Source organism: Pleurodeles waltl, chromosome 8 (genome assembly GCF_031143425.1).
Source record: "Pleurodeles waltl isolate 20211129_DDA chromosome 8, aPleWal1.hap1.20221129, whole genome shotgun sequence".
Lineage (NCBI taxonomy): Eukaryota > Metazoa > Chordata > Amphibia > Caudata > Salamandridae > Pleurodeles > Pleurodeles waltl.
The window spans coordinates 792437475-792462120 of record NC_090447.1 but is presented as its reverse complement, the minus strand read 5'-3'; the positions used below and the strand labels follow the sequence as shown (position 1 = coordinate 792462120).

Below are 24646 nucleotides of genomic sequence, written 5' to 3'. Positions count from 1 at the left end.
GGGGATCGCCCTTATGCACTGATCCCCTAGCAGGGATCCACTAGGGACAGGTACATTTAGAAAGGAGAGATTCTCCTCTTTCCAACAGTACCTCCCCCGCCTGCCTCGGGGGTTGAGATAGTCCCCTGAGCACAGAGGCAGGGAAAGTGAAATGAGCCGATCGGCTCATTTCACTTTTATTTTCATTGAAGTGACGTCAGCGGGACATGCACGCTGATCATCCTTTCAAGGAAAACAAAGAAACAGCCTCAGGACATGGGGAAGCTCTCCCCCATCTCCCGAGGCTGTTTCTTTGTAAATGAAATCTCTCTGGTGCAGGCATGAGAGGGATTTCAAGTTCCATGTGCATGGACGACCGGGAGTAGTACATCACAGATGAGCACTGTAGCGTTGGGCGGCTCCTTGTGCCCAGCACACAGAACAGGTTAAAAAACAATTTTGACAATTTAGTTGTACTACTTGTTGGCAGGTTGTTCTAGAACAGCAATGTAATAATCCAGCAGTTACTCTGAAGCAGATAACTAAGACAGCCTTCATTTCCAAAATCAAGGGCCTGATCTGAGAATTGGAGGGGGGTCCAGCATCCATCAGTGTGGCAAAGGACATTACAACCACCACCCTGAGTCACTACCACCCCCAATAGACCACTGTCAACCCATCAATCATCTCTAGCGGTCACAGGAGCTGCCAAAACTATGGCTCCTGTGAAGGCTTCAAGCAGCAGCTCACCAATCATTTTTGCTTTTCTGCAACAAACTACCAAAATGGGACTTTGTTTTTAAAAAGAAATAATTAACAACCCTGACACCATGGAATTTCTCTCCTACAGTGGTGAGTAATTAGTAATTTTGTTCTGTTCAGGACTGCCAGACATTCTGGGCAGTATTGAAAAGAATAAAAAAGAACATCAGATGATTCACTTCAAATAGGGCAGGTAGTCTAATGTTCATGGACTGAAACCCTACTCCATCACCCTCTCTGTGTAGGTTTCTGCCAGTGAGGACACCGTCATCGGAAACCTGACAGTCTGCCTGATTCATAATAAAGCAGGCAGACAGAAGATTTCTTGGACAGAGTACTCTGACACATATCTAGCTGATTACCCTGTCGTTAAACTCTATATTTGCCCACTTTATAAGCTTGCTAATGCAGGTTTTTCATTGAAAAGCGGTAGCTGATGCCACAGACATGTCTGCAAGTGTTTGGAAATCGGTAATACATTTGTTGCAACCTGGGTGTATGCAAACTTTGTACAATCTATCTAGATCTAGGGAGTGACCAGCCTCCAAATTTCTAGCTTTGAACACATTGTGTGTTGGATTCAGCTCCAAGTCAATATTTCCACACAGGTTTTCCTTGTGTCATTGAATTAATTCTATTTGCTATCCAGCAGCAATATTTTAAGTGCACTCTTGAGGTGAGAGGCTGAGCTAAGTTATCCATTCAAATAATTAAAGAAAATAATTGTGTTTAAAAAGAAATACACATTTAGAATAGGTGGGATGAGGTAATCATTGGTACATTTATATTTCTAACTAGACTGTGCTGAGCATGGAAGACTGATGCACTTTGTATTTCCAAATTTCAGATACTTACAAGTTCTTTTATTTAACAAGATGGGGATTAGTACAGGAAAGCACGCTTTGGCATACCTTTAGTAAACTCCGAGTCTCATTAACGAGGCCCTAATAGCACACTGCACCACCAGAGCATCATTTTTTTTTACGCTCCGGTGGTGCATTGTTCCTTCACATATTTACTAGGCCATACAAAACCACCTTGCATGTCTAGTTTTCATAAATGTACAGGTTAGCTACATTTCCCAAGATGCCAGCTGAGCTACAGTCAGTCAGTCAGTCAAAATAACTTTATTCGGCGTATTGCCATAAAAGTACACATACGTAGATATAAATCATCATGAAATACAGTACTTATTGCATAATTCAAAGAGCAAGACTCTTCAATCTACAAGTCTATAAAATCTAAGCATATCACTTAAGCCTACTAAGTCAATATATAATAATAAATACCTATAAAATCATATACAACAATAAAACAGCATTCGATTTCCATTAATAAATAATCACATCACTAATTCATATCGATTCCTAATGGTAATAGCGGATTTGATAAAACTTAAGATAGAGCTGCTCATTTGTTTGGATGAAAGACTTTGGATGCCAATTAATCCTTCTTTATAGGAAAGGGTGTGCAAATTACGCAAAATAGGTAATAAAAAGGTTTCCCTAGGAACTGAATAGAGTGTACAAAATAAAATAAAGTGACAAGTACTTTGTTTCGAAAAATTGTCACAAGGGCATGGCGGTAATGGTTTTTCCCACATGCATTTTGTTGGAAACGCCACTCTAAAATTAATCATATTAAATCTAAAAAGTACAAGTAAAGAGTATAGGGAAGGGATCGGAAACCAAGCAAAATAAGGTTCTATCGAATTTGATGATGAGATTTGTACATATAAATCAAAAGAGCTCAATTTCTCTGCTACTTGGTATCTAAGATTCGTAGCGTTCTTTTTATATCGGAGTTTAACAATTTCCTTTGCATTGGCGGGCAAGAGCTCTGGTTTAGAATACATAAACTCCAAGTCCAAGTTTCGAAAACAGTTATGAACAAAATTTAACCATGGAATTTTGTTGTGGTTTGCTAACAAAATACAGTCTTTTACACAATCATGTGTTGAAGTAGCCGCCGGATTGGACCATACTTTTATCCATGACAAAAGGGGGGCAATATCTATCAAATCTGTAATGTAGCGTATTCCCAGCTCCTCATGGCATATAATATTCGCTACATTCTTGGGTACCATAAGTAGCCGGTGGAGAAATGTATTCTCTGCCCGTTGTAATATACTTGAACTGGTATATCCCCAAAGGCCTCCCCCATAAATCGCCGCCGAGAAACATTTGGATTTATAGAGCGTGATGATCTGATGAACAGGTCTATGCTCTAATCTACGGGCAAAGCGAAAGATTGCTTCAATATTTCTTTCTATTTGTTGGAACTTAAAATTCAAATGGAATTTCCATGACAGAGAGTAACTTAGGTACAAACCTAATAGCAAAAGTCTTTTACCTTTGTTAAGGTGTTCTCCCCCATTATAAAACATTTAGTGCGTGTGTTTTTAGGACCGCAAATCATAACATGTGACTTTTAAAAATTAACTTTCAAGTCAAGCTCTTGTGTGTGCGTTCAAAAAAGATCCAAAAGGGTCTGTAGGCCATTGGCCGTACGGGCAATTAAAACGGCATCGTCGGCATCCAATAAAATCGGCAATTGTCTAAAACTCATCCTTGGGAAATCCTTACCATTCTGAGCTAAATAGCTATACAAGCCATTTATGTACAACAGAAATAAAAAAGGTGCCAAAGTGCAGCCCTGTCTAACACCCCGATTGGATGCAAGGGGATGGGATCTTTCGCCATGTTGACCAAACTGAATTGTGATAGTAAGGTCAGAATATAAACGTTTGATCAGATCCAAGAAATCTTGCCCAACCCCCATTGTGTCCATTATTGCCCACAATTTTACTCTATTCACCATATCAAATGCACTGGACAGGTCTATAAAGGCTAAGTGGATAGATTCCCTTTTCACAATAACATATTTGCTTAGAATAAGATGTAAGTTTAGGGCCTGATCCACTGTGCCTAATCCAGGCCTAAATCCATATTGAATTGGTGATAGAATGTTTGTCCTTGCCACCCACTCCTCAAGCCGATTCAAAATAACACTCCCCAGGATCTTTGCCGTGGAGTCAATGAGAGAAATGGGTCTGTAGCAAAAGGGGTCAAGCCTATTACCCTTTTTAAATATCAGGACAATTATTGCTGTTAACCATGAAAAAGGGATAGAACTTTGGATAGCACTATTCAAAACGTTCGTGATTAGCTGAACCCACAGATCAGGTAAAGATTTGAATAAGTCCACTGGAACCCCATCGGGGCCAGGGGCTTTCCTTAGTTTCATTTTATTTATTACTGTGGTGATCTCATGTGTCTCAAGTAAAATTCCACTCTTGATTGGAATGGAAGTAGCCAAACATGAGAGGCCACATACCTCCGCACCGTAATTAGGGTTATTTGCAGACTGAAATACAGATGAAAAGTGTTCTGCCCAGACCCCCTCTGGTATCAGATAGTCATCCTCCCTATTAACCTGTCCTGAAAAATATGGGTGATTAACCACCTTCCAAAATTGAGAGGAGTTTCTCAATTCCGTAGCTGCCATGAGATCTTCCCATGCGCTAGTGCGTATTTCATTCTTCCTCTCCTCAAGGACTGACTTATATCGGCCCCTAGCCTGTTTAACTAAATCATGACTAAATGGAATAGTTTTAATAGCTGCTTTTAAATCTCTGTGGGCAGCCTTACAGGCCGAGTTAAACCAACGTTGAGGTTTTGCGCCTTTAGAATGTTCGGCACACGTCAGTGCTTCAGAAATAGCACAGCTTAAAGACTCAAAAGCAATTATAAGATGGGCGCAAGTAGATTGCAGAGACAAACAAGTGTTAATGTGGACCTTATTTTGTGTTACAAGGTCCTCATGAAAGGTATTAAGAGTTTACTCTCTCCCACCTCATACGGGGGCCAAAATTTCTTTTAAAAACCACTTTCCCCTTGTGTACTATCCTAGGTAAAATTACCCTAGTTTTACGAGCTAATTTTATTCTCAAGGGATTGTGGTCACTGGCACAGTGGGATTTAATTTTAAAATCCACAATTGAACGTGAAAGTGAAGAGCAAATAAGAATAAAATCAATAATGCTACCATTCATGCTCCCTGTATAGGTGGGTATTTCCCTTATCTGACTATTTGTCGTATCCTTTGCAAAAACAAGATCAAATTTATAAATGAGGGTATTCAGAGTGTTACCTAAATTAGAGTGGATAAAGTGAGTAAGTGACTCTCTACCTTCTATGGAAGCACCGCATAAATAAGGTAAATCATGATTACACAATTGAACATTAAAATCTCCAACCCAAATCATGTCAAATTCCCTGTCCTGGAGTTTTCTGGCAGAGTCTAAAAAATCTGTAAGCTCTTCGAGGCTTCCTGAAAGGGCGATACTCGGAATATTATTATAAAAATGTAAAAGTAAAATATCTTTCTGCCCGGTCGTTGATAATAAGACCACCAAAAAAAAGGCAGAAGACCAAATCAAAGAAACCTCAATTTTTGGAAGTAATAATGACACAAGTACCAGGAGCCCACCACTTGCTCTGCCCGCTCTAGATGGAAGAGCTGGCTGGGACACGGAGTAATAACCATCCAAATAAAAAGGGGCCGTAAGCCAAGTTTCTTGGAGACAAATGATATCAAAAGTGGATACAAACTCCAGCCATTCTGAATTTTCAGCTTTGGATCGAAGCCCAGCAATATTCCAACTAATTAAGGATAAAGATTCAGTACTTTCCTGGGACGTTGTCCCTGGCTCCTTAATTATGGCAGTATCTATAGTATTTTGTGATAAGCTAACTGGCTCATCAGACCCTACAGATGATTCCAAACATATATGCCCTCCCACCAACTCAATTTCCTGTGGGATATCATTTGGAAGCCCATCCCCTCCACTTGTCACTCAATTGCATCAAGGGGGGACAGATGATGGTTGCCCTCAAGGTCAAGGATGGGGTTCCGTAAGGGTGCCTTTAGCAGAGCTGCATTTAGTCCATCGGGAGCCTTCGTAAAGGGAATTGGTAAAGTAGTCGGCCCATAGAAAAAACTTAACGAGTGGATTTTGATCCCACCATCCCCTTTTGCACACAATGGCAGAGTCGCCAACAAATAGTTAACAAAATGAGAATTTGCAAAATCAATCACCATACAATCACCTTCATATGCTTTTTTGGACAGACCTACCCACTTCACCCTTCTTGCCATAATTATTCTATTATTTAAATCATCTTGATATCTAAGTTTTCGCCTCATCCATTGTACACATTTCCTTATTGGAGCCTGAGTATCTTCCTTCTGGGTACAGTCAAGAGGGGGTACGTTAGCTAAGACTAAAACATATGGCATACTATCCGGCGGAAGCTGTAGAACCTCCTTTGAAGTAATAAAAGGTCTAGGCTTGGAAGCTGTATCAGGTTTCAGCAAGGCAGTCAAACCACCAGTCAGAGTAGGCAATGAATCTGTTGATGAATCATCATAAAAGCCACGAGTCGATATACAATGGGCCGAGGATTGATTGAGATCCATTAAGCAATTAGCTTGCTGTGAGTCTTTAGGATCAGACGCCGATTCCTGGTTAGAAGAAGTGGAATTTGTACCAGTTTTTGTGGTAGACTTCTGAGAAAAAAGTTTAGAAACAGTTTCTTGTAGCTGCTTAAATTTAGAGTTAATTAATAATGTCAGTTTCTCTTCTAAAGCCACAAAAAGGGGTTTGAGGATTGAGTCCAAATTAGACAGATGGTTGTCACTTAGATTCCTACAGTCTGAGCCTAATTCACCAGATGGTAGACTTGCCTTAGAAAAAAGATCAACTGGGGCGTCCAATGGTGGAGAAATACATTCCTTAGCCTTCAGCGCTTGTTTTAACAGCTTAGTGCACTTACGATGTCCTCCAGCTTTCCTTTTTTTGGGAGGAGGAGGAATGGCAACTAAAGGTTCAGTGTTAACTACGTTAGAGGGCTGTGAGGAGTGCAAAACATTGAAATTGTCTTTAGATTGAGGCGAATCAGAGTTATGGGGGACGATTAAAGAATCTACAGACTATATATGGATCATAGGTTCTAAAGAGTTTCTTTGAGTCGAGCTTTTAGCCGCCCCAATCCTTTCTTCTACTTGGACAATTTCAGTTTCGATGGTCCCAATAACTGAAGATAGATAACTAGTTATTGATGATTGAACAGGCACAGCATGTACTCCTTCAGCCCCAAATGTGGTGTTCTTCCTTTTGCCCATCGTCTTTCAGATGAAAGTGGGGTAAAGCGCCAGAATTTAGCCCAATCAGATAGGAGTAAGGCACAAACAAACTATAGCGATATAGGGTATATAAATAAGTAAAGCTGCTCATTTAGCAGATCTTACTTGAATGCCGGTAGCTCAGGACCCCCTGAACCGCAAATCTCAGAGGGGGGGCCCGGCACGGCCTCAGCCGGCCACGGACGGGCACAGGACGGGCCCGCCCTTGGCCCGGGCACCGCGCGCGTCCCGCCAGCGGGAGCGCGAATGTTTACATTTAAAGGGCCTCCTGAGGCAGCCCCTCCTCCTTCTTGGCTCCAATCACCGCCGCCGCCACCAGAAGCCAGAAACGCGCGTCCCGCGAGCACGAATGTTTAAATTTAAAGGGCCTCCTGAGGCAGTCCCTCCTCCTTCTTGGCTCCAATCACCGCCGCTGCCACCAGAAGCCAGAAACAAATATTGCTAAATTCTTACACTTCTTGGACTTCAGTATTGATCCTTGGTGAGAACTGTGTACTGTTTGGATTGTTGGAGTTTTTTTGGTTCTATGGAAGTTAACTTTTTACCTAGGGGGTGGGTGGGTTCCATGCCTCGCTCACGTCGGTCATCTTGCCTCCCTTTGCTATCTTTTCCTACTCCCTTTCCCCTACTGTCGGATTACTGTACTTGACTCAAAACCATGCACCTTTCCTCGTTTTTATCTCTAAAGAGACACGGCGAGCAGCTGATGTAATTCCTTCGGTTATAGCTCCATGTACGCTCCTGCTTCAAATTTCCCTCATTTTCAGTTACATGAGCTACAGTCAAAAATCTAGAGCTACCCACTTTGGAAAAAGAGGGTCAGTTTTTGTTGAAAAAATTTGTTGCATCCATGTTGAGTTTTGGGCCATTTTCTGTCACGGCAGTAACTCTATCCACGCAGATGAGGTTCCATTTGTATCGGAAGACTTACTGGAGCACAGAATAGTAGAACATTTGTTATTACAAATTGGATTTCACTGCATGTGTGCATTTCAAATGTAAGCCAATATATAAGAAAGATGACATTTTGAAAAATACCCTCCAAATCATATGCTAGTTCTGGTCTATACAAATTCAGACATGTAGAAATAACCACTGCTCCTAAACTCCACATCTTGTGCTAATTTAAGAACTACTTAAGTTTCCTTGATACCTATTTTTCACTCTGCCTATTTTGCTATCAGAATTGGTTTACACTTGGTATTCAACGAAAAACCATTGTACGGTGCAGCTCAGTTGTTTGCTCTGGGTATTTTGGTTTTTTGAGAACCTGCAAACCCTATATGTAACCACAACCAGAAGGGTCTAGCGAATGTAATGGTATATTGTTTTTGTCACTCTGCCATTGTGACAAAACGCTACAGATGAAAATGTTGGTAAAAATGCCAATTTTTTCCTACTCCTTTTCCATATTTCTTTTTTTTCAACAGTTTCCATAGGTAAACTTTTGGGGATCTACACATATGACCTCTTCCTGAATTAACAATTGGGTCTACATTTTACAAATCATTAGTTTTTCTGGATCACTCATGGGTTTCACACTGGTATCCACCACAAACTGAAGGTAGATTGAGATCACAAAAAATAGTGAAAATAGGCTACCTCCTAGAAAAATGCTAAAACAGTGGTACAAAATTTGTGTTTTTGATTCAGCTCTGCATGTTCCTGAAAGCTGGGAAGATAGTGGCTTTAATACAACAACATGTTTGTGGATACCATCTTTAAGGGCACTTTTTCCCTACCTTTCTAAAAAATCTCAAGTATTTGCAATATTTTCCTAATTTCTTGGTCCCCTCTGGGGGAATTCACAAACTTTGGGGTCCTTTAGAATACCTAGGCTGATGGAAAAAAAGGACACAAGTTTGGCATGGATGGCGTATGCGCACAAAAAGGTACTGAGGCCCAAATAGCCAAAAAAGGGCTCAGCACTGGGGGAGAAAGGGCCTAGCAGCAAAAGGATTAAACAGCAGAAATAATATACAACGAAGATGACATTGGGAGGGGCTGTGTTGAAAAAAATCAGATGTCTTTGAGTATTTGTGGATTAAACTATCTTAAAATGGCATGGAAAATGCATGTACTTTAAAATTCAAGCAAATCATGGGTGGCATTTTGAAAGGACATGGAATGTCTTATAGCAACCGCATTACAGATTTAAAGCTCAGTGACTCGAAGGCTTTGGTCTCTGCTCTTGATGGCACCAAGCTGTGTGGCTTTCACAATATATCTGATTTGGCCAGAACATAAAATACATTTGTAAGGTCCCTTGTGTCCTGTTCCACCTAGTAAGCCACCGTATCCCTGAAAACTAGATATGGAGCAAAAGTCAATCACAGACAAAGATAAACGTCAACCAGTCTTTTCCATGAGTTGGACTCTTTCTTTGGGGAACTCATCTTACAAACCTCCTCTTGTAGAGTGGCCCAGTCAAAACGTCCACTCTCTGTAGACCAGGGAGGCCTAGCATGTGCCAATTTTGAACACTGCTAGCTTGGTGCGCTGCACATCCCAGCCCGTTGGATAGTGGGACTGTAACTAGGGGAGGTAACCTGCGCTAAAATCTGCCTTTACAAGGCTAGTATCATTACATTATAAATCCCAAAACCCATGAAGCCTCCTCATGTTTCCTATTGATAACTTTGCACAGTTTTACCCAAAGCTTTTCCTTGACAAAACATGCACCTCCATATGCCTGTTTGGGCTCCCAGTGCAGAATGAATACCATAAGGCCTGAGAGTTATCCTACTAGGAGCGGGTGGGTTTAACCAGAGTGGGGAGACCTCTTTCAGGATGGACAGTTCCTAACATTTCAGGCCCAATGACAGCAGTTTGACCTTCATGAAGGGCAATTCTCGGCATATGAATGGTTATGACATATTCTTTGTAGTAAGTGTTCGGTAGCCTGCTATGCAGGGGTTCCTTCACTCTTTGTATGCACTTGGCATAGGTCATAATTCAGCAGCTGGCTGAGTAACGCCATTTCAAGCATGGCATAGATCTTACTACAGCCCAACCATGATTCCTAGCAGAAGGATATTAGTAGACTCCTTCATGATAAACATGAGAACAGGCCCTCAAATGTCACAAGCATGTCTCCCAGAATGCATGACTGAAACAAGTATAATTCAACACTTTGCATAGGGTCTATTCCTCCCTAATATGAATTTGTAGAACTTTATCCATGACTAAAGGTTCCTGTGCTCATTGCACTGCTGAAGCTTTAGGGTTTTGGCACACTCTGTGGGACTGCCCTCAGTTGAAACATTTTTGGTCTGGGGTGGCACAGTGACAAAAGGTTACTGCTGTTCCCACACATTGATTCTTAGAAAGCTAGACCCTAAGGGCCTGTACAAAAGGCCCAAAAATGCCAAGGTGGCTGCTCATTTCCTAGATTTCACCTTGATTCTTGGCCAAAGGGCAATCACCATGAGATGGAAAGCTGTAAGCACCCCCTCTTGCATTGTGGCATTGTGTCTTAGTCCAAAGCAGAAAGCACTGCTTTCCTCAGGATATAGTTGGGGGTCTTCGTAAGAGTCCAAGAGCTGCAGGCTATGGCACCGTCCTTTCTAATAAGACTGATAAGCTCACTGATAAGGACTTACCCTCTTAATCCCCCACTACACACAAGGGTGTACTATCTACTCCCCCAGGTATACATGGTTTATTTTAGGGGATCAATTGTTTTCCAAACCTCTATCTTCTCGACCCTGCTAACACTCAGACTCACAGATTTTGACCTACAGACTTTCTGTTCAACTTATTGGTATCCCAGATCATTCCTTCCTAGACTCCAGTTCAGTGTGTTCCTATCTGTTCACTATTATACTTTAGAGAACCATTGGCAATTGCATTCAATCCATCTTTGTGCTAATGGATGGCCTATTTCCTCTCCTTAGCTCATATTACTATAACTCTTTGTTGGAAAGTAGATTATTAGTAAGGACAGGTAGGTACCTAAACTTTGCAATAGGCTTCAAACCCCCACAAGGTCCAGTCAAGGTCTTCATAAATTAATCCTTGCCCAACCCTTGGTAGCTTGGCCCACAAGCAGTTAGGCTTAAATTAGGAGACAGAAGTGTAAAGCATTTAATATTAACAAAATAGTTAATAAGTAAAACACAATACACAATACAAATCCAACACCAATTTATAACAATAGAAAATATTTATATCTTCAAAATGACACCTAAATGACAACAATCCAATGCAGGGAACCAGAGATATGAATTTGTAAAGATTAAATGAAAAAAATGCTTTCTAGCACCTAAAAACCAAAAGCACAAACCGGGAACATCTGGTCACACTCGACCGGGGCAAAATCAAAATTTGAGGCCGACCACAATGGTACCCTGCTCTGATACACTGAATGGAGGGGCCTCGGTTAAAGTTTTACCTTCACATTTAGAACATTTCTTGGAGTTTTTCTTTGACGGGGATAAAGCCAAAACTTGAGGCCGACCTTGATGGAGCCCTTCTCGGATACACTGCCTGGGAGGCCTCAGTCAAACTTTTACCTTCGCCCTTAGAACCTTTTCTGGTGCTTTTTTTCTCCAACATTGGGCAGGCCTCCTTAACAAGCCGATTTCAATGCAACGTCATCAGATTGCCTTTCTGCGAACCCCCAGTCAAATCTTGGAAGCCTGGGACTCTGGAGCTTTTCTGCTGGGCAAACCTGAAATTCAAGCCAGGTCACAGTTGATGGTACCAGGCTTGACTCTCGACGTCAGGTCGGTCCACTTATGAAGCTTTTTTTTCAAAGTTCCTCCAAACTTCTGGATCTTCTTCCAGAAGCTTGCTCCAAGGTTCCAGAAGCTCTGAGTTGCTCCTTGGGAGTTGTGACTCCAGTTCCCAGAGTACACCTGGTCAGAATCCTTAAATTGCCACTGGCCTCTGGTCAGTTGGGCTATTCATGCAGGACTTGATGCAGGAGACTCCAGTTAGCTCCTTTGTACTGGTAGCTTACATGGAGTCTACTTCTGGAGTTGCAGAAGCCAGCTAAAGTCCTTTTCCTGATGAAGCCCAAAGTGTGCAGTTGGTGCAGCCCTTCTGAGTGCAGGGTCCAGGTGCAGGCCAGGGGTCCAGCAGGGCAGTCCTCCTTTTCCAGTATCTTCTTCCAGAAGGGATCTAAATTGTGGGGGCAGCTCCACCATATTTATCCTTGATCTTGGTAGTGGGAAGCAGGGGGGTGCTCCTGTCCAATATAATGCATTACACCACCCTCTTGAATGACTACTTCCTGGGAAGTGTGGCAAAAATCAATCCCAGGCAGCAACATTCTTCAACAATTCAGTCATAAGAGTTTAGATCTGGCCACCCACTGGTCTGGCTAAGTGTCCCTTAACACACCCCTTTTCAGCACTTCTCCTAATCTAATCAGGGGGCTCCTAGCTGTCTAGGCCTGGAGGAAATGGGGTAGGTCCAGTTTCTGTCCCAAGTGACTTTACCTCCTTTGAAGACCAGTTTGGCTACTCTTCCTCCACCCTGTTCTACCATCTGCTGTAGCAGTTCTCTGCCCACCAGATGTTTCCTTTGCTTCAGCTCAGGCCACTTCACACCAAATCAAGGCAACATTGCTCAGTCTGCCAGAGGCTGACGAATCAAGGAAGGGCACTTCAGGGCTGAATTTGGTAACTTTCAGAAAGAGTTCTAAAACGTCCCTGGGTTAGTTATACTAAATTCAATACTAGCAATTGTTGGATTTATTATACCATTTAATTTGATACCAAAGTTGCCATATTTAGCTCATCCCTATGGAAAGTAGGACTTTATTATTTTAAATAATATCTCTCCATGTTAGACTATAGGGCCCATTGACTACAATGGGGAAAATTAATTTGGCTGTTTCCCCTCAACAGGGTTTATCAAACATCTTTTTATAAAGTCCCAGTTTAAGTTTACACTGCATCCAACCCTGGGGGCACTTAGGGCAGACCTTAGGGGTGACCTATAGGAAAAAATAAGATTGTTTAGGATTTTGAAACTTTTAATTCCAAAGTGGAATTTGGACTTCAGTTCAACTTAAATGCAGCCAGCAATGCAGGTCTCCTTCATAATGACACCATGGACCACAGCAGTGCACACAGGGGTGCCATATCGACTCAAAATCTACATGCCCTACCATATACTTGGGCTTATAGGTAGGTTGTCGGAGCCAATAATAATTATGCATAATTTGCATATACCATTGTACACAGAGCACTGGCCCTGGGACTGGTTAGCACTGCCCAGGGCACAGTCAGAGTCAGAAAACACCAGCATCAGCTAAATGTGGGGGCAAAAAATGAGGGGGCTTCTGCAATCAGCCCAGTTTTCCCACACTTGCTTCACAACTATTTTTGGGTTACATTCAAGGAGCGGCACATTCCTCCTTTGCCTGTCACTGACATAATATATTTGCTTATGCCGTTTTATACTGCATAATTATGCACTAGTTATTTCTTAAAAATACCAATAAACATTTATAACAAAGACATAGAGAGGCAGAAAGGCCTATCTCTTCCTTCACACTGCAAAAATTGCATTTAGAAAGAAAGCCAGGGAGTATGTCTACCTCAATAACAAATCCTTAAAGGTTTTCTTTGTTAAATTATTATAGCTTAAAATTATGCCTTGAATTTAGAGCATTTATTGAAATCAATGACCTCAAATGTAAGACAGAGACAGGCCAACATGTGTTTCACGAAATAAGTAGTGAGAACTGGTCACTTTCTCAAAAAATGCATTAATGACTGTACAGGGAATAAAGTAACTGTTATGTCATAGTATTTCGAGAGGTCAAACAAACAGTTAATGTAAGTCATCAGAAAATCATTCAAAAGGGCATGATAACCCCAAAAATCGAACAGGTTTGTGTACTGCGCCGGTGAACAAGGCTAAGGCATGTTGGTGGCATCTTCTTCTGTCACATAATTTGAAACCCTTGATATTAATAAATAAGATACATTAGAGAAATTATTATCTTTGAGAAAACATTGAGGAATATATTTATTTGGGCCTCATCTCTTTCTTTCCAATGGCTGTTTAGGGCAACATGGTGAGCTGACAAATCCAGCTCATTTATATATATGCCAAGCATTGTATTTTTGTTCATAGTCACTGCCTTATGCTGCAGTCCTAGACAATGTCCAGGCAGCTGAAACTGGTAGGGAAAAACACGGTGTTAGACTTTTCATCCTTGGCGTGGTCTCCCTTAACCTTTTGCCTCTGTTCCCCAGGTTGTTGATGTGTGCTGGACTCTGATTTTGCTGTTTTTGTTACTCTGGGCACGTTACCACTGCTAACCAGTGCTAAAGTGCAAGTGCTCCTTTACAAAATGTGTATGTAATTGGCTTATCCATGATTGGCATATTTGATTTATTACTAAGTCCCTAGTACAGTGCACTAGTGGTGCCCAGGGCCTATAAATCAAATGCTACTAGTGGGCCTGCAGCACTGGTTGTACCACCCACATAAGTAGCTCTGTAATCATGTCTCAGACCTGCCACTGCAGTGTCTGTGTGTACAGTTTTAACTGTAAACTCGACTTGGCAAGTGTACCCACTTACCAGGCCTAAACCTTCCCTTTTCTTACATGTAAGACACCCCTAAGGTAGGCCCTAGGTAGCCCAAGGGCAGGGTGCAGTGTATGGTTAAGGTTGGACATTTAGTAATGTGTTTTATATGTCCTGACAGTGAAATATTGCTAAATTCGTTTTTCACTGTTGCAAGGCCTGTCCCTCTCATAGGTTAACATGGGGGCTACCGTTAAATCTGATTAAAGTGTAGATTCCCTTTGGGAGCGGATGGACATGTGGAGTTTGGGGTCTCTGAGCTCACAATTTAAAAATACATCTTTTAGTAAAGCTGATTTTAAGATTGTCTGTTTGAAAATGCCACTTTTAGAAAGTGAGCATTTTCTTGCTTATACCATGGGAAACATCCTTTTTTACGACTTTGTTTTTACGAAAGTCGTGGTTAACGAAAGCGCAAAAACGCTTTTTTTAACCACGACTCCGTTATTTTGTGCCTTAACTACGTATGTTCTGAACAACGAACATGCGTGGTTAAGGTACAAAGAAGGGAGTTGGCGAAAGAGGACGACGCAGGTGAGAAAGGGTCGACTAAGGTAAGTGGTGAGTTTGGGTTTTGGGGAGGGGTGGGGGGTGGGGGTTTTAGGTTTTGGGGTGGGGGGTTTTTGGTTTTGGGGAGGGGGTGGGGGTTAGGGCGTTTTAGGTTTTGGGGTGGGGTTGGGAGGGTGGGGCGTTTTCAGTTTTGGGGAGGGGGTGGCGGGTCAGGGGGTTTTAGGTTTTGGGGTGGGGTTGGGGGGTGGGGCGTTTTTGGTTTTGGGGAGGGGGTGGGGGGTTAGGGGGTTTTAGGTTTTGGGTTCGGTGGGGTTGGGGGGTGGGGCGTTTTTGGTTTTTGGGAGGGAGTGGGGGTCAGGGGGTTTTAGGTTTTGGGGTGGGGTTGGGGGGGTCGGGCGTTTTTGGTGTTGGGGAGGGGGTGGAAGGGTAATGCTTTTATCAGGAATGCCTTTACAACGAAAATCGTTGTTAAGGCATTCGTGGTAAAATCATTAGTAGTAGCAACGAGGTCGGTGTTCCGACCTCGTTGTTAAGGCACTAGTTGTTTAAAAAATCGGTGTTCCGTCGTACAACCTTATACCATTTCTCTGACTCTGCCTGTTTGTGGATTCCCTTTCTGGGTCAGTTTGACAGTTGGGCTGGTTGCACCTCACACTAGACAGTGACACAAAGGGAGCTGGGGTGTAGCCTGCATATCCTGACGAGCCATCTGTGCTAGGAGGGAGGGGAGGAGTGGTCACTCACACCTGAAAGGGCTGTGCCTGCCCTCACACAATGCAGTCTCCAACCCCCTGGTGAGTGTCTGGGGCCTGGCCTGGGCAAGGCAGGATTTCACATTCAAAGGAGACTTTACTTTGAAGTAGGCCTACTTCAAAGGAGAAAATGGGTATAAGAAAGGCATGCAAAACCACAGACTTTAGAAACACTTCTGGAACCAAGAGGAACCTCTGCCTGGAGAAGAGCTGAATAGCTGAGGAAGAAGAGCTCCCCTGCCTGTGACTGTGCTTTGTGGAGCTATCCTGCAGTTGCTGCTTCTGCCAGAGTAAGAGGGCAAAGACTGGACTTTGTGTGCCTTCCATCTTGAGAAGAAATCTCCAAGGGCTTGCCTCCTGTTGTTTGAAGTCTCAGGGACAGCAAATACTTCTCTGCCAGCACCTGGAGTCTCTGGAGAGACTCCTACTCTGCCCTGTGATGCCCATCCAGTTCCTGGGACCCTGAAAGGAGAAGCTGGCAGCCTAAAGACAAGAAAATCCACGCACAGAGCGCTGTGAGAGGAAAAGATTGACGCGACTCCGATCTGCGGCTGAAAAAACGACGCGCCGCCGGCTCCGCAGCTGAGCAAACGACGCTCGCAAGAAGTGAGGGTCCTTGCTTGAACAGGGGGTAACCTGACTGTCAACCAAAGACCATGGCGGTCATTCCGACCCTGGCGGTCATGGACCGCCAGGGCCGGGGACCGCGGGAGCACTGCCAACCCGGGCATTCTGACCGCGGCAGTACAGCTGCGGTCAGAAACGGAAAACCGGCGGTGTACCGCCGGTTTTCCGCTGCCCTGGGGAATCCTCCATGGCGGCGCAGCTTGCTGCGCTGCCATGGGGATTCCGACCCCCATATCGCTATCCTGTTCCTGGCGGTTTTGGCCGCCAGGAACAGGATGGCGGTATGGGGTGTCGTGGGGCCCCCGTAACAGGGCCCCACCATGATTTTCAGTGTCTGCCATGCAGACACTGAAAATCGCGACGGGTGCAACTGTACCTGTCGCACCCCTTCCACTCCGCCGGCTCCATTCGGAGCCGGCATCCTTGTGGAAGGGTGTTTCCCGCTGGGCTGGCGGGCGGCCTTCTGGCGGTCGCCCGCCAGCCCAGCGGGAAACCGAGAATACCCGCGGCAGTCTTGTGACCGCGCAGCGGTATTCTGGCGGCTCCCGCCGGCCCTGCGGATACCGCGGCCGGCGGGAGTCAGAATGACCCCCCATATTTCTAACACACAACATCATAGAAAACTAGTTTGCACACTGTGGAACATGTTTACAAAAAGGATGCATTGCTTTTATGCCATGTTGGGTTGCATTGCAACCCTTAAATTTGATTTATCAAGACACACAAAGTCACCTTGCAAGGTCATGAGTGGTTTGATATATCCAGAGTAACACAACACAGCGCAAATTGCTGAACTGCATAACTCTGCCCCAGGGAGGCGTTCCATGGATGGTGCATGGGTATTCCCACACAACACCAATGGATTTTGATGCATTCCTGGATTTAGCATAAGTGGTAGACTTGGGAATCTGCCAAAACTGCTGCGCCTCCCCAGGTGTGGCTTAAAGAAACGAAATATGTTTATTTCTCCTAGTTTTTTACTCTTTCCATGTGTACTATACACATAAAATGAGGGCAAACCCTTAGGGGATTGTTTTTGGGCAGGAAGGTGCATGCTCCTGCACAAAAACAATCCTGTTTACAAAGGAGGCACCCTGACACAATTGTGAAAGGGTGCCTACATTGGCATTAGGCAACACATTGGCCTCCAGTGAAGGGAAAAGCCAGTAATGCGCCATACAATGTTAAGTATGACACATTCCTGCCCTTTCCCTATAATGCAGCACAGCACAACACAATAAGGCGACTTGCTTTGTTGCTCTGCATGACTTTTGAATACATCTGCCCCAGTGCATTTTTTGTTTAGGGACCGACACAGATATTGAAGTTCACTAGTCTTGAGCTGCATGTCCATTGAGTGCAAGCAACAATATTAAATGGAACATTCTAATAGCTTGGCATTGGATTTAAAGGCATACAACGTAGGTATGACTTCGTAATAGAAACGGAACCAATTAGCATGCAGGGATGTCGTTCTACCGAGACCTACGGCTACCTCGTAGGGTCAGGTGAAAGATAAACAAACGAGAGATCCTTAATTTCTAACTCATTTATTCTCCGAGTTTTTCCACCTGTCACTGTTAGGCCCCATAGTCCAATCGTTTTTCTCTTGAGTTAGATTCTTTCAGTGAGGCATAGCTGACTACGTAAGTGCCTACCTACAGGTACAAACATCTGTTCTGACATCTGTTACGAAGTGAGCTTGGTTGAGCAAACACCCTGGAGTTCTTCTCTGGCATACCTCCAACCAAGTAAGTCCATTGCCACGAGAACACTCGGTGGTAATCGCGCTGCTATTTTACTTTCATTGAATTTTAATTTTAAATTAAGAATTTTTTTTAACATGTAAAATGAAAAATCTTCACTTCTCATAATATTTTGGTATCAGAAATTCACCTATGATTTCTTAAAAGACAAGATAACTACGTTTGAAATGAAATTATCCGAAAAAAATCCCGCTAAATATTTAGCCTGTATGGTGGAGGGAAATGAAACTTTTATTTCTAAATTTCTGCCCGAAGCTAATTACAAAGAGGACCTTGTAACTTTGTGGTTGAAAAAGAGACAAAATATAAAGTGCTTTCTAGCTCTCGGTTTATCAGTGAATTACTGGAAGCCTTAAAAATTAGAATAAATCTGAAAGCTGGTGGACATTTTTCACTGTTGCGTAAAATGATCCTCTAATTAGTATGTCAGCCAATACTGCATGCATAGCAGCGTGAACTGCAACTCATTTCTAAGATGTCCATAGTCTGTGGAGCCTTGCATAACATGAAGGCCAAGCAGTGATCTCTGTGACACGGATGTGAGTTTCTGCTATTTATCGGAAAAATGTATCAAGCATCATGCTATTTGGGTCCACCAAAGGGCATATATTGGAGTACAGCTATTCGATGATTTTGCTTGACTTTATAAACAGTAATAATCCAGGCTTTCCTGGATCTGGGGTATAGGTGCAGCCTGCGTAATTGTGTAAAGAGCTCAAAAAATGTTACGTAAATATTTTTTGTGGACCAATGCCGCTAAGGCAAAATTCGATTTTGAAGCCAGCCATGTTTGCAGTGCATAGCAGGGATTCTATAGCTCTTTAGGTTGATGAACAGATACCTTCCATATTGTCTTTGAGTAAACTGTAGGCTGGATTTTGTCAAGGCTTTGAAGTGGTGCAATGTCACAAAAGTGATACAAAGCAGCACAGAGCCTTGTATTCACTTTAAAGCACACACCTTTATTTGCTCTGGAAATTAGCTCAAAAGTAACACAGGGTAGCACTCTGTGTTACTTTGCATCAATGATGCATCTAAGGGGTGCTACTTGGTCACTTCTATCCAACCAACCATGGACTTTGGCACAAAGCCCTATTCACTTAAACATATAGACAAGGCACTGCACCAAAAAGTTACGCCTGGCATATTGCTGGGGAAAAGTTTTCTTTTCAGAAACCTTTTCTAACTTTACACGTATACCTAATGTACTGCGCACATATGTAGTAAAATAGCTTTGATCTCAGTAAGGGCATTGTATTTGTTCTGGAAGATATCTTTCCTGGTCAAAACCTTTGCTAGGTATCACACACTTTTTTATGAAAAGGCCCTGCTGCGCTGCGTGTCAGGGCAAAGGCAAGATATGTGTTGTATTTTAGGAAATACAATGCATTCCTGGCTTTTCTCTTGTGCTGGTGCCCTTTTGTCAGCCTAGAGCCAAGGCTGGCACTCGTGTTGCATGGTGCATTCAATATTGTTTTTGTGCAGGAAGTTGCAACTTCTTGCACAAAAACAATCCCCTGAGACTTTTTTGTCTTTCTGTGTGCGCTGCAGAAAGGCGCTCACAGAGAAAGAAGAAATAATGAGGAGAAATATAAGGCGCTCATAGAGAAAGAAGAAATAATGAGGAGAAATAAAAATATTTCTCCTCTATACGCCACTCCTGGGGAGGTGCATTGTTTTGGAGCACTCTCAGGTTTACCATTTCTGGTAAGTCTGGAATGCGTCAAAAACCGTGGGAGTTGCTTAGGGAATACCCATGCAATGCTAATGGAACGCCTCCCTAGTGCAAAGTACGGCAACACAGTGTTTTACGGTGAGTTGCCTTCCTCCAGAACTATGGAGCTACTCCGGGCCACACAAAGTGGCCTTGCGTGGCTTCATAAATCTGAATTAAGGTTTGTGTCGCTCTTGCACCACATTACTTGGTGCAAGAGCAATGCAAAGGAGCTCATAAATATGGCCCAAATGCTTGAAATTTGGTGCCAGTGCAGGGAATGACAGCAGGCAACACTATGGAGGTCATTACGACCCTGGCGGTCCAAGACCGCCAGGGCCGGGGACCACGGAAGCACCGCCAACAGGCTGGCGGTGCTTCCCAGCCCATTCTGACCGCGGCGGTAAAGCCGCGGTCAGAAAAGGGGATCCGGCGGTTTCCCGCCGGATTTCCCCTGCATGGGCTGAATCTCCATGGCGGCGCTGCAAGCAGCGTCGCCATGGAGATTCCGACCCCCTTCCCGCCATCCTGTTTCTGGCAGTTTTTACCGCCAGGAACAGGATGGCGGGAACGGGTGTCGTGGGGCCCCTGGGGGCCCCATAAAGATTTTCACTGTCTGCTTAGCAGACAGTGAAAATCGCGACGGGTGCAACTGCACCCGTCGCACCCCTGCAACTCCGCCGGCTCCATTCGGAGCCGGCTTCCTTGTTGCAGGGCCTTTCCCGCTGGGCCGGCGGGCGCTCTTTTGGCGGTCGCCCGCCGGCCCAGCAGGAAAGCCAGAATGACCGCCTATGTCTTTGTAGTCAAGAAGCGGTCCTATTATATCCCTTTCACACAAGGCAGCATGAAAAAAAAACAATAAAATTGCCCTATGAATGAGTACCTTGACACCCCATACCATGACACTCCAGAGAAAAAACCCAAAAATATTAATCTCGCGTTTTAGTGTTTACCTTTGACAGGGGAGCCAGAGGGAAATTTTGATGTTTCTTATTTACTTTATTGTAAAAGCACAGCGTTTTTCATTTACCACCCCAAAAACCAAGGACACAAAGCAAAAAATCCTCATTCTGGATTTGGTGCATGGTGTATGCTCCCTATGAATGGCAAGTATAAAATTTGCTCTTTCGTAAACTAACATTAAAAAATGTGTGCACAACAGGTGTAGCAATACTTCAGTGTGGGTAATGTTATGTCCTTCACACATAATATAACACATTTAAAAGACTACTTCCTAGTAGTAAATCTGGAAACTTGCAAGAGGTGGCATCCAAAAACGGGGAATATCTTGTCATAAATAGGTATACTGCAAGTGATGAATGAATAAGTGTTAGAATGAGAGCATTGAAATCACCAGACAGAGCTACAAATGAGGAGGCCAGTGAGGATGATTGCCGATTTTGAAAGGGAGCACACACACGTTCAATCAAATAGTAATTCAGTTAGCTCCTTTGATACCCAGTGTACACAGACAATACCTCGGCCGGGTGCTGCCACGACGTTGAATAAATGGGGAAGAACCACTCATGGTTTAGTCATGGAGTGCAGACCTAGTGTATGATGTATTCATTGGTGGGTCCCCGGTTGGCCCTAGAATGGGCCTACCCATCTAATATGAGGTGCATACCACTAGATGCTCCTCAGCACACTGGCGGTGAGGAAGTTAATTTGCCAGCAGCCTGTGACACTGCATCCTGGCTGTGTGGGAGACACTAGTGCCAGAGCCCATCCACTACCCTGCTGAATCTACACACACAGCTGGAATGGTGTTTCAGAGGACACAGGACCCCAGCACAGAAAGTGCTACCCTGATGTTCCCTTTTCCTTGGAGTGGTGACAGGGGCAGAAAGACACCCCACGCTGCAATGTCTGTGCCACAATGAAAAAAAAAGCAATGGTATGAGTAAAACGAATAGAAAGAAACAAACAGAGAGACCAATACAGTACAGGAGAATTAAAATGAAAAAAAAAGTTTCTACACATGTGGGCCCTGGGACACATGACCTATTGTGGGATACTGGTTACCTGGTACAGTTGAAGTGGAGTGGGGATTGTCAGGCCCTCTTCAGGCATGTCAGCAGTACCCAGATAGGGGAGCACATGGCACCACCCAGAGAGGCGGAGTATTACCATACTCAGTATGTTCTCACGCCATTGTGGAGACTATGCTCCAGGTGCACCGGTGCGGGAGCATACATCACACAGCACTACAGCAGTCAAGCCTCTGCATGGGCACCTCATAGTGAGTGACAATGGCAGATGAATCTTGGCCTGCAAAGGCCCAATGAGTTGGACCAGGAGCTTGTGATGAGGTCCCTAGCACAGCTGTAAAAACCCACTTTGCCATAGGGGCCCTGGTACCATTCAGTGAACTGGCAAACCCAGCAACAATGGACCACAGGTTGGTGGGGAGGCTGGAAAACTAATTTAGCGCTCCAAGGGAGATGGGCGGTGAGGTCAAGAGATCCTTGTTATTGCCCTCATTGGTGATGAAATATATATAAGCTGTTTCAACACCTCCCCAACACTGGATATATTGGCGATCATTATGCTGCCATAACCGCCTTCCGTGCACATTTCGAACCACAGGTAATATACGATTTCGAGCAATTCAAGCTGCAGCAGGCACAACAAAGAGAAGAAGAGTCAATTGAAAATGTTGATACCCGCCTGTGGGCTCTGGCCAGCACCTGCATGGATGATGACCAGTCAAAAGAGGTCAGGGTGCAATTCATATAAGGATGTAGATCTGCCAGCCTACAGAGGCTCATCCTCCAGCAGCCAGGAATCAAACTTGAAAACATGCTCCTCCTAGCTCGCTCATATGACCTCTCCAGCACCAAAGCAGATGAGATTGGGCTAGCCCTGAACAAAGGAGATGGGCAGACTGTGAACCCAAAGATGCTGATCATCAAGTCTGAAGTGATGGATGCCATCCGCAGCAGGACACTGCCACCATAGGCAAAGTCATGGCAGGAGGAAGATGCACACTGCAGGAACTGTGGCTTGAAAAATCACCTACCAGAAAGATGCCCAGCAGCAGGATGCATGTGCTCAGCATGTAAGAGGCCCAATCATTTGCCATGTTTAACAGGAGTGGCAAGCAGGGATGTCAAGCTTTAGGCAGAAGACGCGCCAATGGCAGCAATCCACAATTGACCGTAGAGGAGCAAGCCCACCCTACTAGTGACAAGGGAAGCTGGTGGTGGGAAAATGAGGCAGCAGAACATGAAGGGAAAGAGATATTCCTCATCTCATGCACAGCTCCAGGGTCTAAAGACCACCACCCTCAACCACTCTGCAAAGGGACAATCACAGGCATGGTCATGCCAGCCCGGTTTGGCACAGAGGCATCAACCAAACAACTGGGGGTGATTCATTTGTACATAGATAAGAGACTGCCCAACTGGGCAATCAAGCAAGAGTGCCACATCACCCCAACAATGGATGACATCATCGCTCATCTTAATGCCACAAAACAGTTCTCAATACTTGACCTAAACGCAGGGTGGCACCAGTTGGTGCTCTGTCCTGACAGTCATTATATCATAACATTTTCAATGCACTTGGGACTTAGAATATACAAGAAGATAAACTTTGGAATATCATCAGCTGCTGAAATATTTCAGAACACAATGAGAGACACTATCTGGGCTTGAAGGGGTCCTTAACATTAGTGATGATATTTGAATCTAGTAGTCCACTACACTGGCTGACCATCATGAATGCCTCAAAGCAGCCCTGAGAGTGGGTTGACTCTGCACAAGGACAAATACTCGTTCTTTGATTCTATGATTGAGTTCTTCAGCTTTGTCTCTCATGGGAAGGACTACTGGATAGGGGAAGGGCTGCAGGTCAATCCCAGGAAGTCCACAGCAATGAAGGAGGCACCCGCACACAGGAACACCATGGACGTTGGCGGCTTTCTGGACAAGGTGGTCATGGGGCCTGATGAAAAAAAAGGCTCTGGACACGATCAAAGACGCCCTACTGGCTGATGTCAGAATGGCATACTTCAACTCAGATAAAGTCACAGTATGGAGTAGTTCTGACCCAAAAACAAGAGCCATGAGTGTGGGCACCATTAGCATTTGCCAGTCAGGTGCTGACAGCCACAGAAGTGTGGTACGTGCTGTTGAACAAGAGGCGCTGGCCATCAAGTGGGCCTATCACCACTTCCACTTATACATATATGGTCATGAGTTCAGGGTGATCACTGACCACAAGCCGTTGGTTAGTCTGTTTGCCGGCACGGTCCCACACCCATCCCCAAGGATTCAGCTCTGGGCCATGCAAACGCTACCCTACCCATTTCATGTGGTGTATCGACCAGAAGCCATCAACCTGGCAGACTTCCTTTCCCGGCACCCCCCTCTGACAGTTGACGGGTAAAACAGTGACACTGAGGAGATGGAAGAGTATGCATGTATGGTGGCAATGACTGTTGGCCCCAGAGCCATGACAGCCTCCAGAGAGTGTCAGAAGCCATCAGCAACAATGCATCAAAGCTTTTTCTTCAAGACTGCAACCAGTGGCACCATGAGGAAAAGTTGCTGCTATCGCACTTGTGGAGGATACACGATGAGCTGAATTCCATTGGAGAAGGAATCATAATGAGAGGTCATCGCATTGTCATCCCAAAAGTGCAAGGAACCAAACAACAAATTGGTGCATGAAAGTCATCAGTGAGTGGAAAAAAGCAAGGCCAAAATGAGGGAAAGATTGAGGTTCCCAGGCCTCAATGCCAAGGAAGAGGAAGTGTCATGGTGGTACAGATCA

General features: G+C 44.2%; 1 protein-coding gene across 12 annotated transcripts in view; it reads left to right on the top strand.

The window, feature by feature from the left end:
• The window catches only part of HTR1F (5-hydroxytryptamine receptor 1F), a 2610837-nt gene that overhangs the window by 1395741 nt on the left and 1190450 nt on the right, over positions 1-24646 (top strand). The gene's annotated exons all lie outside the window — the stretch shown is intronic.